A 13,703-nucleotide genomic window follows, 5' to 3' on the forward strand; every position below is an offset into this window, starting at 1 on the left:
TTCTCTTCAACCCGTTCATCACCAGACCCCAGGGAGGGTTCTCTTCAACCCGTCCATCACCAGACCAGACCCCAGGGAGGCTTATCTTCAACCTGATTCATCCTAGCTAGTCAAAATGCAGAATAGTAGTCAAGCATTTTGTCAACATTGATGACAGTTTTGAAACAGGAGGTTGGTTTTCTCCTTACTAAGTTGACTTCGGTTTGCAGTCACTCACAAATGTTTTTAGGAACTTCTAGAGTAGCTAGTTAGCTAGCTTTAGCTTGGTACCTAACTAGTACCAATTCAACCAGCCTGAAAACAATGACCAGAAACTGCAATAATTGTACATATTCTTAGCAATAATTTAGGAATCCATGTGACGAATTATTAGCTAGGCACGAACTTGTTGTTCTCCTATTGAAATTGAACTTCAGTTCATGAAAATAACTAGATAGCTAGCTACATTCAACAAAAATATGAACGCAACATGTAAAGTGTTTGTCCCATGTTTCATGAGCTGAAATAAAAGATCCCAGATATTTTCCATATGAACAAAAAGCTTATTTCTCTCAAATTTTGTGCAATGAACATTTTTGCTTTGCCAAGATAATACATCCATCTGACAGGTGTGGCACATAAAAAATCTGATTAAACAGCATGATCATTACACAGGGGCACCTTATGCTGGGGACAATAAAAGGCCACTAAAATATGCAGTTTTGTAACACAACACAATGCCACAGATGTCTCAAGTCTTGAGGGAGTGTGCAATTGCCATGCTGACTGCAGTAATGTCCACCAGTGCTGTTGCCTGAGAATGTGATGTTCATTTCCCTACCATAAGTCACCTCCAACATCGTTTTAGAGAATTTGGCAGTACGTCCAACTGGCCTCACAACCGCAGACAATGTGTACGCCGTCTGGTGGATGAGCGTTTTGCTGAAGCCAATATTGTGAACAGAGTGCCCCATGGTGGTGGTGGGGTTATGGTATGGGAAGACCCCAGGGAGGCTTATCTTCAACCCGTCCATCACCAGACCAGACGCCAGGGAGGTTATAGAACATAAGCACTGTCCCTAGATTAGCCAGGAGACGATAAAGCTCATCATGGGTAAGCAAAACACAGAAGATGCTTACAACTATTCATTAGGAAGCCAAATCAAATGGACACAGCCTCAGAGGAGGATCAGCAGCCGGTGTGTGTTCCAACTTCCACACAGTGACTTGCAAGAAGGAAAGGGGAGCCATGAAGGAAAGGGGAGCCATGAAGGAGAGGGGAGCCATGAAGGAGAGGGGAGCCATGAAGGAGAGGGGAGCCATGAAGGAAAGGGGAGCCATGAAAGAGAGGGGAGCCATGAAGGAGAGGGCCATGAGCCATGAAGGAGAGGGAAAGAGCCATGAAAGAGGGGATCCATGAAAGGGGGGAGCCATGACAGAGAGGGGAGCCATGAAAGAGAGGGGAGCCATGAAGGAGAGGGGAGCCATGAAGGAGAGGGGAGCCATGAAAGGAGCCATGACAGAGAGGGGAGCCATGACAGAGAGCCAGGGGAGCCATGAAAGAGAGGGGAGCCATGAAGGAGGGGAGAGAGGGGGAGCCATGAAAGAGAGGGGAGCCATGAAGGAGGGGAGCCATGAAGGAGAGGGGAGCCATGAAAGAGAGGGGAGCTATGAAGGAGAGGGGAGCTATGAAGGAGAGGGGAGCCATGAAGGAGAGGGGAGCCATGAAGGAGAGGGGAGCCATGAAAGAGAGGGGCCATGAGCTAAGGAGAGGGGAGCCATGAAGGAGAGGGGAGCCATGAAAGAGAGGGGAGCTAAGGAGAGGGGAGCCATGAAGGAGAGGGGAGCCATGAAAGAGAGGGGAGCTGTGAAAGAGGGGAGCCATGGGAGCTATGAAGGAGAGGGGAGCCATGAAAGAGAGGGGCTGTGAGCTATAAAAGAGAGGGGAATCATGAAGGAGAGGGGAGCCATGAAGGAGAGGGGAGCTATAAAGGAGAGGGGAGCCATGAAGGAGAGGGGAGCCATGAAAGCAGAGGGGTACCATGAAAGCAGAGGGGAACCATGAAAGCAGAGGGGAACCATGAAAGAGAGGGGAGCTATAAAGGAGAGGGGAGCCATGAAAGAGAGGGGAACCATGAAAGCAGAGGGGAACCATGAAGGAGAGGGGAACCATGAAAGCAGAGGGGAACCATGAAGGAGAGGGGAACCATGAAAGCAGAGGGGAACCATGAAGGAGAGGGGAACCATGAAAGCAGAGGGGAACCATGAAAGAGAGGGGAGACATGAAAGCAGAGGGCATGAAGAGACCCTTTTGCCTAACAAGAAGGAAACTATGCAGAGCTTTCATATGTGTTAGCTTTAGATAATGAATACCCCATCCTGGGTGGGCTTAGTGATGCGAAGAAGAGCAGACAGGGAGTCGGCTGCTTCTGAGATCTACATAGTAACCATAATGTACACTCCCCTGTGCAGTGCAAGTAGCAACAGGTCTGACTGACAGATGTAATTACCAAAACAGCAGGATGTATGTTCATCATAATCAGTGACATCACATTGTGGTAGACATAATATTACGTAATTGTATCAAATCAGATCAAAACCTTTTGACTGTTAAAACACCATAAGTGCTACAAACAATAAGCAGACATTATATTTCAATACTTATAATATTCCTTAAATATTTCTCACAGTGATGTTCTGAGCAGTATGTCCAAAGTAGTGCTCCCTGGTTAGAGCTCCCTGGTTGGATACCCCTGGCTAGAGCTCCCTGGTTAGTGCTCCCTGGTTAGAGCCCCCTGGTTAGATACCCCTGGCTAGAGCTCCCTGGTTAGTGCTCCTTGGTTAGAGACCCCTGGCTAGAGCTCCCTGGTTAGAGCTCCCTGGTTAGATACCCCTGGCTAGAGCTCCCTGGTTAGAGCCCCCTGGTTAGAGTCCCCTGGTTAGAGTCCCCTGGTTAGAGCCCCATCGTTAGATACCCCTGGTTAGAGCCCGCTGGTTAGTGCACCCTGGATAGAGCTCCCTGGTTAGAGCCCACTGGTTAGTGCCCCCTGGTTAGTGCCCCCTGGTTAGTGCTCATTGGTTAGTGCCCCCTGGTTAGTACCCCCTGGTTAATGTCCCCTGGTTAGTGCCCCCTGGTCAACCTTCCATACCATCAAAAAGCACAGCCTCAGCGCAAGAATGCACCATGAGACCAGAGCAGCTGCTGCTGCTAGAGTGACTGATGGGGTGGAAGCCCCAAATACCTCCTTCCAATCACCAACCTCTCAGATCTGCCATCCATCCCCCAAATATCAAGTTGCCCATCTTCTCCCCAACTAATCTTTCTTGAAGTAGAAGATGTGCCATTCTGTCTAGATATGCTTGGGGTTCTTTGACCCTCTCTCTTTCTATTGCCACGTCTCTGTCATCTAGGGCTGCGCTAGTGTTTGTTCCACTGTGAGAATAATTACTTTAGATACATCTACTGCTGATACAGAGGAAGACAAGTGTCAATCCCCTGTGCAATGCTACACTTGTACTGTGGCTTGGATCTCCACCAATCCAAGATGTCAATCCCCTGTGTCTCTGGGGCCTAGCATACAAGTCTACACAACGAGTCTGAAGAGGATGAGGAGGAATGGCTAGACCAGTTGGGCAGGGCCAAAAAAATGTCAAACGCACCATTAATGGTCATGTTACATGTGAACAGCTACTTTTTATGATCTCAGGACATACTTGTTTGCAACAGTCACTCTGGGTAACCCCCTACTCCTATTTCAAAAGGGCCGACAAAAATCTCTCCTCTGTCTGCTTGTTCTCATGTTGATAAAATCAAAGGGGTTAGCCTACATCCGTAACATGTGACTGTTATCAATCAAAACACCCTCTCTGTGTAGCCTGTAGATGACAGCCACCCTTCTATTGCTTGTAAAAATAGCTTTTTACAGAAGCATCAGTCACAAAGCAAGAATGATATAGGAACTGTTGTTGAAGTGTTTAATTTCATCTGCCTGAGAAGTCCTAGTGCCTGCAGACCTCCTGAGAGGTCCTAGGGCCCTCCTGTCAGCCTGAGAGGTCCCAGTGCTTGCAGTTCCCCTTGAGAGGTTCCAGTGCCTACAGTGTGCCTGAAAGGTCCCAGTGCATGCAGTGTGCCTGAGAGGTCCCAGTGCATGCAGTGTGCCTGAGAGGTCCCAGAGCCTGCAGTCTGTTTGAAAGGTCCCAGAGCCTGCAGTCTGTTTGAGAGGTCCCAGTGCATGCAGTGTGCCTGAGAGGTCCCAGAGCCTACAGTCTGTTTGAGAGGTCCCACAGCCTTCAGTCTGTTTGAGAGGTCCCAGTGCTTACAGTTCCCCTTGAGAGGTCCCAGTGCCTACAGTCTGTTTGAGAGGTCCCAGAGCCTGCAGTCTGTTTGAGAGGTCCCAGAGCCTGCAGTCTGTTTGAGAGGTCCCATAGCCTGCTGTCTATTTGAGAGGTCCCAGTGCCTGCAGTCTGCTTGAGAGGTCCAAGTGTCTACAACATTAGATGTTTTCATCCCTGTTACCTGCAAACTTGACGTAGGCCTATGGACCAAATAGGCAGACAGTTTCGAAGACATGATCAAAAGCACACAGCAATCCAAATCGGAGACTTATCCCAGGTGGTGCCCATTGCCAGCCAAGGAAAGTGAGCCCGCAATTCTCAACCAATCAGATGGCAGGGTTTTTAGAGGAAGCAAAGATGGCCTGAGTGGAAGCCACCCACACAAATGATAAAGCCTTTTACCAGGGCCTCCTGAGTGGTGTAGTGTACTAAGGCACTGCATCGCAGTGCTAGTTGCGTTACTACAGATCCTGGTTCGATACTGGGCTGTGTCGCAGCCAGCCGTCACCGGGAGAACCATGAGGCGACACACAATTGGCCCAGTATTGTCTGAGTTATTGAGGGTTTGGCCGGCCGGAATGTCCTTGTCCCATCGCACTCTAGCGGCGGCTGGGCGCATACAAGCTGCCGCGGTTGCCCGGTGTACAGTGTTTCCTCTGACACATTGGTGCGGCTTCTGGGTTAAGCGTGCATTGTGTCAAGAAGCAGTGCGGCTTGGCGGGGTTGTGTTTCGGAGGACGCACGGCTCTCGACCTTCGCCTCTCCCAAGTCCGTACGGGAGTTGCAGCGATGGGACAAGACTGTAACCATCACATGGATATGATGACAAAGGGGGTAAAAAAAAACACATTTTTACCAGACATTGTGTCTAAGAGGCAAATGAGACTCTGCTCCCCCTTGCCAACCAATCACATCAATCCACACTTTTACACAGTGATCTGAGGGTAATGAGATATCGTGCACTTGGACTAGCAGATGGCCTGCTATTCAAGAATGTCTGTCTGGGTTTTGAACAGCAAAACAAGTGAAAGAGTGTGTAAGAGATCGAAGGTCATGCTCATGGCCATTTTACTATAGTCTTCTGCTAGTGATGTCACTGGGCTAGGTTAAAAAATGATGGTTAATTATATATATATATATATATATATACACACACACACACATCTTTTTTAAACACTTTATTTGGATGGTCCCATATAGATGATCGACAGATGGCCATACTATCAGCAAACTATCGGTTGATAAAAAACTGCCTGTTAAGGTTAGGTTTAGGAGTTAAGTATGGGTTAGGATAGGAGTTAAGTATGGGTTAGGGCTAGGTTTAATTTAACACTGTTTGTGTCAAATAAGCTTTTAGTTTGAATGTCGTGTGCTCTGAAATTGTATGAGCAAGCCAAGCGCCACCACTAAGGTCAGTAGCAAAAGAATCTGTAAACAAGCACACACACACCGGCCACGATGTGTTTACAGTACCGCGTTGGTAATAAACCATTATTTGTTCAACCGAATGACAAAACGTCTGTGTGAGCATTTGAAATAAGATCAGGATCAAACGAGCAAAATCAAAAATGTTAGCTTGGTAGTCCAACATTCTCCATGACATACAGCCAGACTACAGGCTGGGGAGAAAGGATGGTGATCCTGCTTCTTCTGCCAGCCAGCCATATCCCAAGCAGTTGCACCTGATTCATCCTAGCTAGTCAAAATACAGAATAGTAGTCAAGCATTTTGTCAACATTGATTACAGTTTTGGAACAGGAGGTCGGTTTTCTCCTTACTAAGTTGACTTCGGTTTGCAGTATGACAAAGTCACTCACAAATGTATTTAATACAGATGTTTTAGCAACTTCTGTGGTAGCTAGTTAGCTAGCTTTAGCTTGGTAACTAACTAGTACCAATTCAACCAGCCTGAGAACAATGACCAGAAACTGCAATAATTGTAAATATTCTTAGCAATAATTTAGGAATGTGACTAGGCACCAACTTGTTGTTCTCCTATTGAAATTGAACTTCAGTTCATGAAAATAACTAGATAGCTAGCTACATTCAACAAAAATATGAACGCAACATGTAAAGTGTTTGTCCCATGTTTCATGAGCTGAAATAAATGATCCCAGATATTTTCCATATGAACAAAAAGCTTATTTCTTTAAAATGTTGTGCAATGAACATTTCTGCTTTGCCAACATAATCCATCCATCTGACAGGTGTGGCATATCAAAAAGCTGATTAAACAGAATGAACATTACACAGGGGCACCTTGTGCTGGGGACAATAAAAGGCCACTAAAATATGCAGTTTTGTAACACAACACAATGCCACAAATGTCTCAAGTCTTGAGGGAGTGTGGAATTGGCATGCTGACTGCAGTAATGTCCACCAGTGCTGTTGCCAGAGAATGTAATGTTCATTTCTCTACCATAAGCCGCCTCTAATGTCGTTTTAAAGAATTTGGCAGTACGTCCAACTGGCCTCACAACCGCAGACAATGTGTACGCCATCTGGTGGATGAGCGTTTTGCTGAAGCCAATATTGTGAACAGAGTGCCCCATGGTGGTGGTGGGGTTATGGTATGGGCAGCCATAAGTTATGGACAACAAACACAATTGCATTTTATTGATGGCAATTTGAATGCACAGAGATATTGTGATGAGATCCTGGGGCATGAGGCAAATGGGTCACACCAGATACTGACTGGTTTTCTGATCCACGCCCCTAAAGTTACTGTATCTGTATTTCCACTCATGTGAAATCCATAGATTACAGTCTAATGAGTTTATTTCAATTGACTGATTTCCCCATATGAACTGTAACTCGGTAAAATCTTTGAAATTGTTGCATGTTGCATTTCTATTTTTGTTCAGTATAGATAACTAAAAAAGCTAGCCAGCTACCTAGCCCTGTTGTCGTTATAAGCATGGCTAGTGTGGGTTGACTGGCCCGGGTCCAACCATCATCACCCAAATACAAAAACTGTTTTATAAATTAGGGGTATTTTAGATGATGACACCTAGCTAGATACAGTGCCTTCAGAAATGATTCACACCCCTTGACTTTCTCCAGATTTTGTTGTGTTACAAAGTGGAATTAAAATGGATTTAATTGTAATTTGTTCTTACCCATCTACACCATAATGACGAAGTGAAAACATGTTTTTAGACATTTTAGCAAATGTACTGAAAATGAAATTTACATACACTGCCGGGGTAACTAAGAAATGTTTTGTCCATTAAAATAACATTAAATTGATCAGAAATACAGTGTAGACATTGTTAATGTTGTAAATTACTATTATAGTTGGAAACCGCATATTTTTGATGGAATATCAACATAGGCGTACAGAGGCCCATTATCAGCAACCATCACTCCTGTTTTTCAATGGCATGTTGTGTTAACTAATTTGGGGTCACTTAGAATTCACACCCCTCAGTCAATACTTTGTAGAATCACCTTTGGCAGTGATTACATGTCTCTAAGATCTTTCCTGTCACGACTTCCGCCGGAGTCGGTCCCTCTCCATGTTCGAGCGACGTTCGGCGGTCGACGTCACCGGCCTTCTAGCCATCACCGGCCTTCTAGCCATCACCGATCCACTTTTCATTTTCCATTTGTTTTGTCTTTGATTTTTACACACCTGGTTTCAATTCCCCTATTACATGTTCATGATGGTTTCCCCCATGTTTGTTTTATTGTAAGGCTGTATCTGACGGCTGGTATATTTGTTACCGGGTTTTGTTATTACGCCCGTTTATTTCATGCTACGGGTATTTTTCAAGCACCATAGTATTGTGTTTATACTGGTGTTTTTCTTGAATTAAATAATTTTTAACCCATTTACCAACAGGTGCCCTTCTTTGTGAGGCATTGGAAAACATCCCTGGTCTTTGTGGTTGAATCTGTGTTTGAAATTCACTGCTCGATTAAGGGACCTTACAGATAATTGTATGTGTGGGTACAGAGATGAGGAAGTCCGTCAAAAATCATATTAAACATTATTATTGCTCACAGAGTGAGTTCATGCAACTTATTATGTGATTTGTTAAGCAAATTATTACTCCTGAACTTATATACGCTTGCCACAACAAAGGGGTTGAATACTTTACAGTTTTCATATTTTATTCATTTGTAAAAATTTCGAAAATCATTATTCCACTTTGACTTTATGGGGTATTGGGTAGGGATGCACGACCTACCGGTGAACAAACAGCCGGATGTGATAGAGCCTGGATTTGAAACAGGGACTGTACTGATGCCTCTTGCACTGAGATGCAGTGCCTTAGACCACTGCGTCCATGTGTGTGTGTGTTAACTATTTAACTGTATAGAATGCTTAAAAGGCTGCTAAAATTTTAAATATCGGTTTTCGGTATCAGGTTTTTTTGGGAAACGAAAATATCGGATATCGGTATCGGGCAAAAATGTAATATCGGTGCATCACTACTATTGGATGTAGGCAAGTCACCAAAAAAAAACATATCGCCATTTAATCCATTTTAAATTCAGGCTGTAACACAACAAAATGTGGAAAAAGTTAAGAGGTGTGAATACTTTCTGAAGGCTCTGTAGTTAGCAAAATCAGTGGTGTAAAGTACTTAAGTAAAAATACTTTAAAGTAATACTTAAGTCGTTTTTTGGGGTATCTGTACTTTACTTTAATATTCCGATTTTTTACAACTTTTACTACACTACATTCTCAAGAAAATGATGTACTTTGTACTCCATACATTTACCCTGACACCCAAAAGTACTCGTTACATTTTGATTGCCTAGCAGGGCAGGACAATTGTCCAATTTATGCACTTACCAAGAAGAGATCCCTGGCCATCCCTACTGAGTCTGATCTGGCGAGCTCACTAAACACACATTTTTCATTTTTAAATTATGTCTGAGTGTTGGAGTACACCCTTGGCTATCTGTAAATTTAAAAAAACAAGAAAATTGTGCCGTCTTGTCACGCCCTGGCCATAGAGAGGCTTTTATTCTCTATGTTGGTTAGGCCAGGATGTGACTAGGGTGGACATTCTATGTTCTTTTTTCTATGTTTTTGTATTTCTTTGTTTTTGGCCGGGTATGGTTCTCAGTCAGGGACAACTGTCTATTGTTGTCTCTGATTGGGAACCATACTTAGGTAGCAGCGGCCCCGGACAGGAGGGAGACTCTGGCAGCTCTGGACAGGAGGGTGACTCTGGCAGCTCCGGACAGGAGGGCGACTCTGGCAGCTCCGGACAGGAGGGCGACTCTGGCAGCTCCGGACAGGAGGGCGACTCTGGCAGCTCCGGACAGGAGGGCGGCTCTGGCAGCTCCGGACAGGAGGGCGACTCTGGCAGCTCCGGACAGGAGGGCGACTCTGGCAGCTCCGGACAGGAGGGCGACTCTGGCAGCTCCGGACAGGAGGGCGACTCTGGCAGCTCCGGACAGGAGGGCGACTCTGGCAGCTCCGGACAGGAGGGCGACTCTGGCAGCTCCGGACAGGAGGGCGACTCTGGCAGCTCCGGACAGGAGGGCGACTCTGGCAGCTCCGGACAGGAGGGCGACTCTGGCAGCTCCGGACAGGAGGGCGACTCTGGCAGCTCCGGACAGGAGGGCGACTCTGGCAGCTCCGGACAGGAGGGCGACTCTGGCAGCTCCGGACAGGAGGGCGACTCTGGCAGCTCCGGACAGGAGGGCGACTCTGGCAGCTCCGGACAGGAGGGCGACTCTGGCAGCTCCGGACAGGAGGGCGACTCTGGCAGCTCCGGACAGGAGGGCGACTCTGGCAGCTCCGGACAGGAGGGCGACTCTGGCAGCTCCGGACAGGAGGGCGACTCTGGCAGCTCCGGACAGATTTTTGGGTAGTTGTTTTCTGTATTGTTAGTTTCCTTACATAACTGTTTGTTTTCCTCTTTGTTGTTTTTTGTTCTAGTGTTCTGATTTTAATAAATAAATATCATGAACACGTCTGACGCTATGCCTTGGTCCAGTCATTCACAGGAAGAGGATCGTTACATGTCTGGTTTGCTTAATATAAAACATTTGAAATGATTTATACTTTTACTTTGATACTTAAGGATATTTTAGCAATTACATATACTTTTTTAAAACCAAATACTTCTGGACTTTTACTCAAGTAGTATTTTACTGGGTGACTTTCACTTTTACTTGAGTAATTTTCTATGAAGGTATCTTTACCTTAGTATGACAATTGTGTACTTTTTCCACCTCTGAAAAAGATGATGTCGTTTTGCAATGTTTAGGGGGATTTTTTTTGCATCCATCAGCTAGCTAGCTTTTTTTCTGACCAGCACTGTCCCAGTGCTTCGGGAAGTGTGTGCTTGCCTTGTGCCACAGCGGCGGGAATGCAAGGCAACTTTTCCAGCATCATAACATATGTATCAGTGAATCTCTGTGACATAAGAAATATGAGTGATAGTGTAATCAATGTGTATTTACTATGTATTTGTATATATTATGGATTCCCATTATTGGGAACTGACTTCCTGGGGTCCAGCAAAATTAAGGCAGTTTATACCATTTTAAAAAACATTACAATACATTCACAGACCGTGTGCCCTCGTACTAAATGTATGAACATGTTAAATTATTCTGAGACGTGCAGTCATATTCAGATCCTGATCGGTCAACAAGCTTATTTGGCGTGTCAAATAGTGTTATTTGACTTGTATCTTTTTTAACAAGCAAAGACCCAAATGGTGTTCCACATGGTTTAGGGTAAGGGCTAAGTTTAGCATTAGGATAAGGCTTAAGTGTAAGGGTTTGGGTTAGAGTATACACTATATGCAAAAGTATGTGGACACCCCTTCAAATTAGTGGATTCGGTTATTTCAGCCATGACATTCAATGTGGCACCGTTTGCCACCTTTCCACAGATGCTGTGAAGTGGTAAAAAGCTCGAACGCACATTGCTGAATGGCATAAAAATTGTCTGTATAACAGGTGACAGTGGAGCCCAAATGTGACAGCAGGTGAAAATGGCATTTGAAACACACAACACATCCGGTACTGTATAACAGGTGACAGTGGAGCCCAAATGTGTGGGTTCGATCAATCCCTGCATCAAGAAAGTAGAATGGACCTATATGGCTAGCTACACATTGTAACAGTGATAATGTGAATTCTTCCATAGAACTGTTCCATCGTAGCTAGGGGAAAATCCTGGCATCAATTGTTCAACTAACCTTTTCTTGTCAATACTACTTTCTTTTCTTGTCTCATTAAAATGCCTGTGTCCAGTTACAGGCGGAACTTCAAAAAACATATTCAGAAAGATATCAAATCCACTTTTTGCACCAAGTGAGGAATCACCTCGCAATTTTAGCTGCCAGACATCTTGCATTTCCCAACATCTTTGCAGGAACTAGTTTTTTCAATGTGACTCGGCCACATGTAGTAGATGACAGCGCTTCACAAAATGCAACCAAAAACAAAGATCTACACAAATGAAAGAGGCATTTCTCACTCAATACAATAAAGTTAATTTAATATTTATTATCTGGGGGTAGTTTTCCACATCTGCAAATGGGACATTATTTGTCTTTTTACCTAAACATGTAAACACCATCAGAGAGAATTCATAGCAAGCAGTGCATTGGAATGGCATTGATTCTCATGGGAAGGGTGGCCAAAATAACTAAGAAAGTCACACCCCCAATAAGCCACCAATATGACCACATTGAGGCATATGTCACTGTGCTTCTATTGCTGTATACACCATGGCACTGCCTACTTCAGTTGCTCATTTAGCAAACAAGACAGCTCATGATCCAGTGTCTTTATCACAGTCAACACACCTATATTGTAGCTTAAATTCATCATTTCTCTAAGCCTCATGGCAAAATGTGTAGAATAGCATGAGATAAACTATTGAACTGCACATTTTTCTCTTTGCACCATGGTAAAATCATATGTTTCTTTACCCACATTTCTGCAGGCCCACCCACCAACGAATTTCTGGCAACGCTACTGCTATAACAAATCATGCCACCTTCCTATCTGAATGTGGAAATCGGTTAGATTTGTAACCACAAGCTAGCGGCACAACCATTCTAGTGCAGTTTCATTAAAATGTGTTTAGTAGTCTGAATTGTCAAGTTTGTTTCTTCACTATTATATTTATTAGGCACTTCAGACAACTTCTAGGAATTATTTGTTTAAATACACTCTTATCAAACTGTATTCTTACCTTAAATAGCGAAAAAAAAAGTGTCTGTTCGGTCCAAAAGTAGGACCGCTACCTCCACTTAATCCAAGCGTGCGTTTGTTTTACTCAGGTGCTCCTTCCTATTCTTTACCTGGCAGCACTTTGTCCGTTGTTATGTGGGTACATTCGTTGTGTCTTTAAGCATCCCCACAGCTGACCATCTGCCTGGCTATGCGCACGAGGAGTTCAGAGGAACAGTTACCACAACGAACAAGCTCTAGCTGAGTGGCAGAATTCTTTTTAGGCATAACAAGTGGGCATCTTCTGTTTTTATGGTTTGATAACGCAGTAAATGTATGACATAGGCCTACGTTTTGTCTAATTTTTACAAATAGCTTCCATGCTAAATAATAATAAATAAATAAAAATGATTCATATTTGTTTCACTACTTTTAATTATTTAATGGTTTACCAGATTCCCAATAGGCTATGTATACCCTGCCCAGAATATTAGTAATTGTCACCACCACAGACATATTTAATTATCAACAACAAAGAATGGTATGAATTCACAGTTCCAGGTGGTAACACAAGAGGCAATTAATGGATAACATCACATCATCCTCTCTCAGCATTTCTGTGATGTTGGCCTATGTAAGATGAGCCTCCTCTGGTGGTTGCCAATGGGACTGTAAGCACATTTAGACAAACAACAGATTGGATTATCACTAATAATTGTATAGCATGACTTTCATTCTTTATTGTGTATGAGCCATTTTCGTCTACCTATGTGTCTACCTTTGGGGTGCAGGTAGCCTAGTGGTTATGGCGTTGGGCCAGTAACCAAAAGGTTGCTGGATTGAATCCCCAAGCTGACAAAGTAAAAAATCTGTCATTCTGCCGGTGCCCACTGTTCCCCAGGAGGCTGTCATTGTAAATATGAAATTGTTCTTAACTAACTTACCTAGTTAAATTAAATGTGGATTGTGTTCTGTTGTTGTGGTATGTCCACCATATGATGTGGTCACATGTTTGGAGGGAATGGGCTTTTCTTCTTTGGGCAAAAGACCATCCTCTCTCCTCAGTGACCCGGTAACCATTAAGTTGACGAGTGGTCGAGCTGTGTGTCAATTTGTTAGTAATCAAATGAAAGAGTTTCCTCCCCTCCTCGATATAGGCACCTTTCATCGAGGATACTCATGTGTATCCAACCGCAGAAGAGTTATCTGCCACACCCCCTTTGAATCAGCTT

General features: G+C 44.3%; 1 protein-coding gene across 2 annotated transcripts in view; it reads right to left on the bottom strand.

The window, feature by feature from the left end:
• Positions 1–12,739, bottom strand: part of plxnb1a (plexin b1a) — an 88,723-nt gene extending 75,984 nt beyond the window's left edge. The window contains exon 1 of one of the 2 annotated variants that reach the window (XM_024403463.1): positions 12,494–12,734. The gene's annotated coding sequence lies outside the window, so the exon portion shown is untranslated. Of the gene's footprint in view, positions 1–12,493 lie in introns of both variants that reach the window. The other variant, XM_024403464.2, reaches the window with a different exon arrangement.
• Between the last annotated feature and the right edge of the window lie 964 nt (positions 12,740–13,703).

Source organism: Oncorhynchus tshawytscha, linkage group LG16 (genome assembly GCF_018296145.1).
Source record: "Oncorhynchus tshawytscha isolate Ot180627B linkage group LG16, Otsh_v2.0, whole genome shotgun sequence".
Classification (NCBI taxonomy): Eukaryota; Metazoa; Chordata; class Actinopteri; order Salmoniformes; family Salmonidae; genus Oncorhynchus; species Oncorhynchus tshawytscha.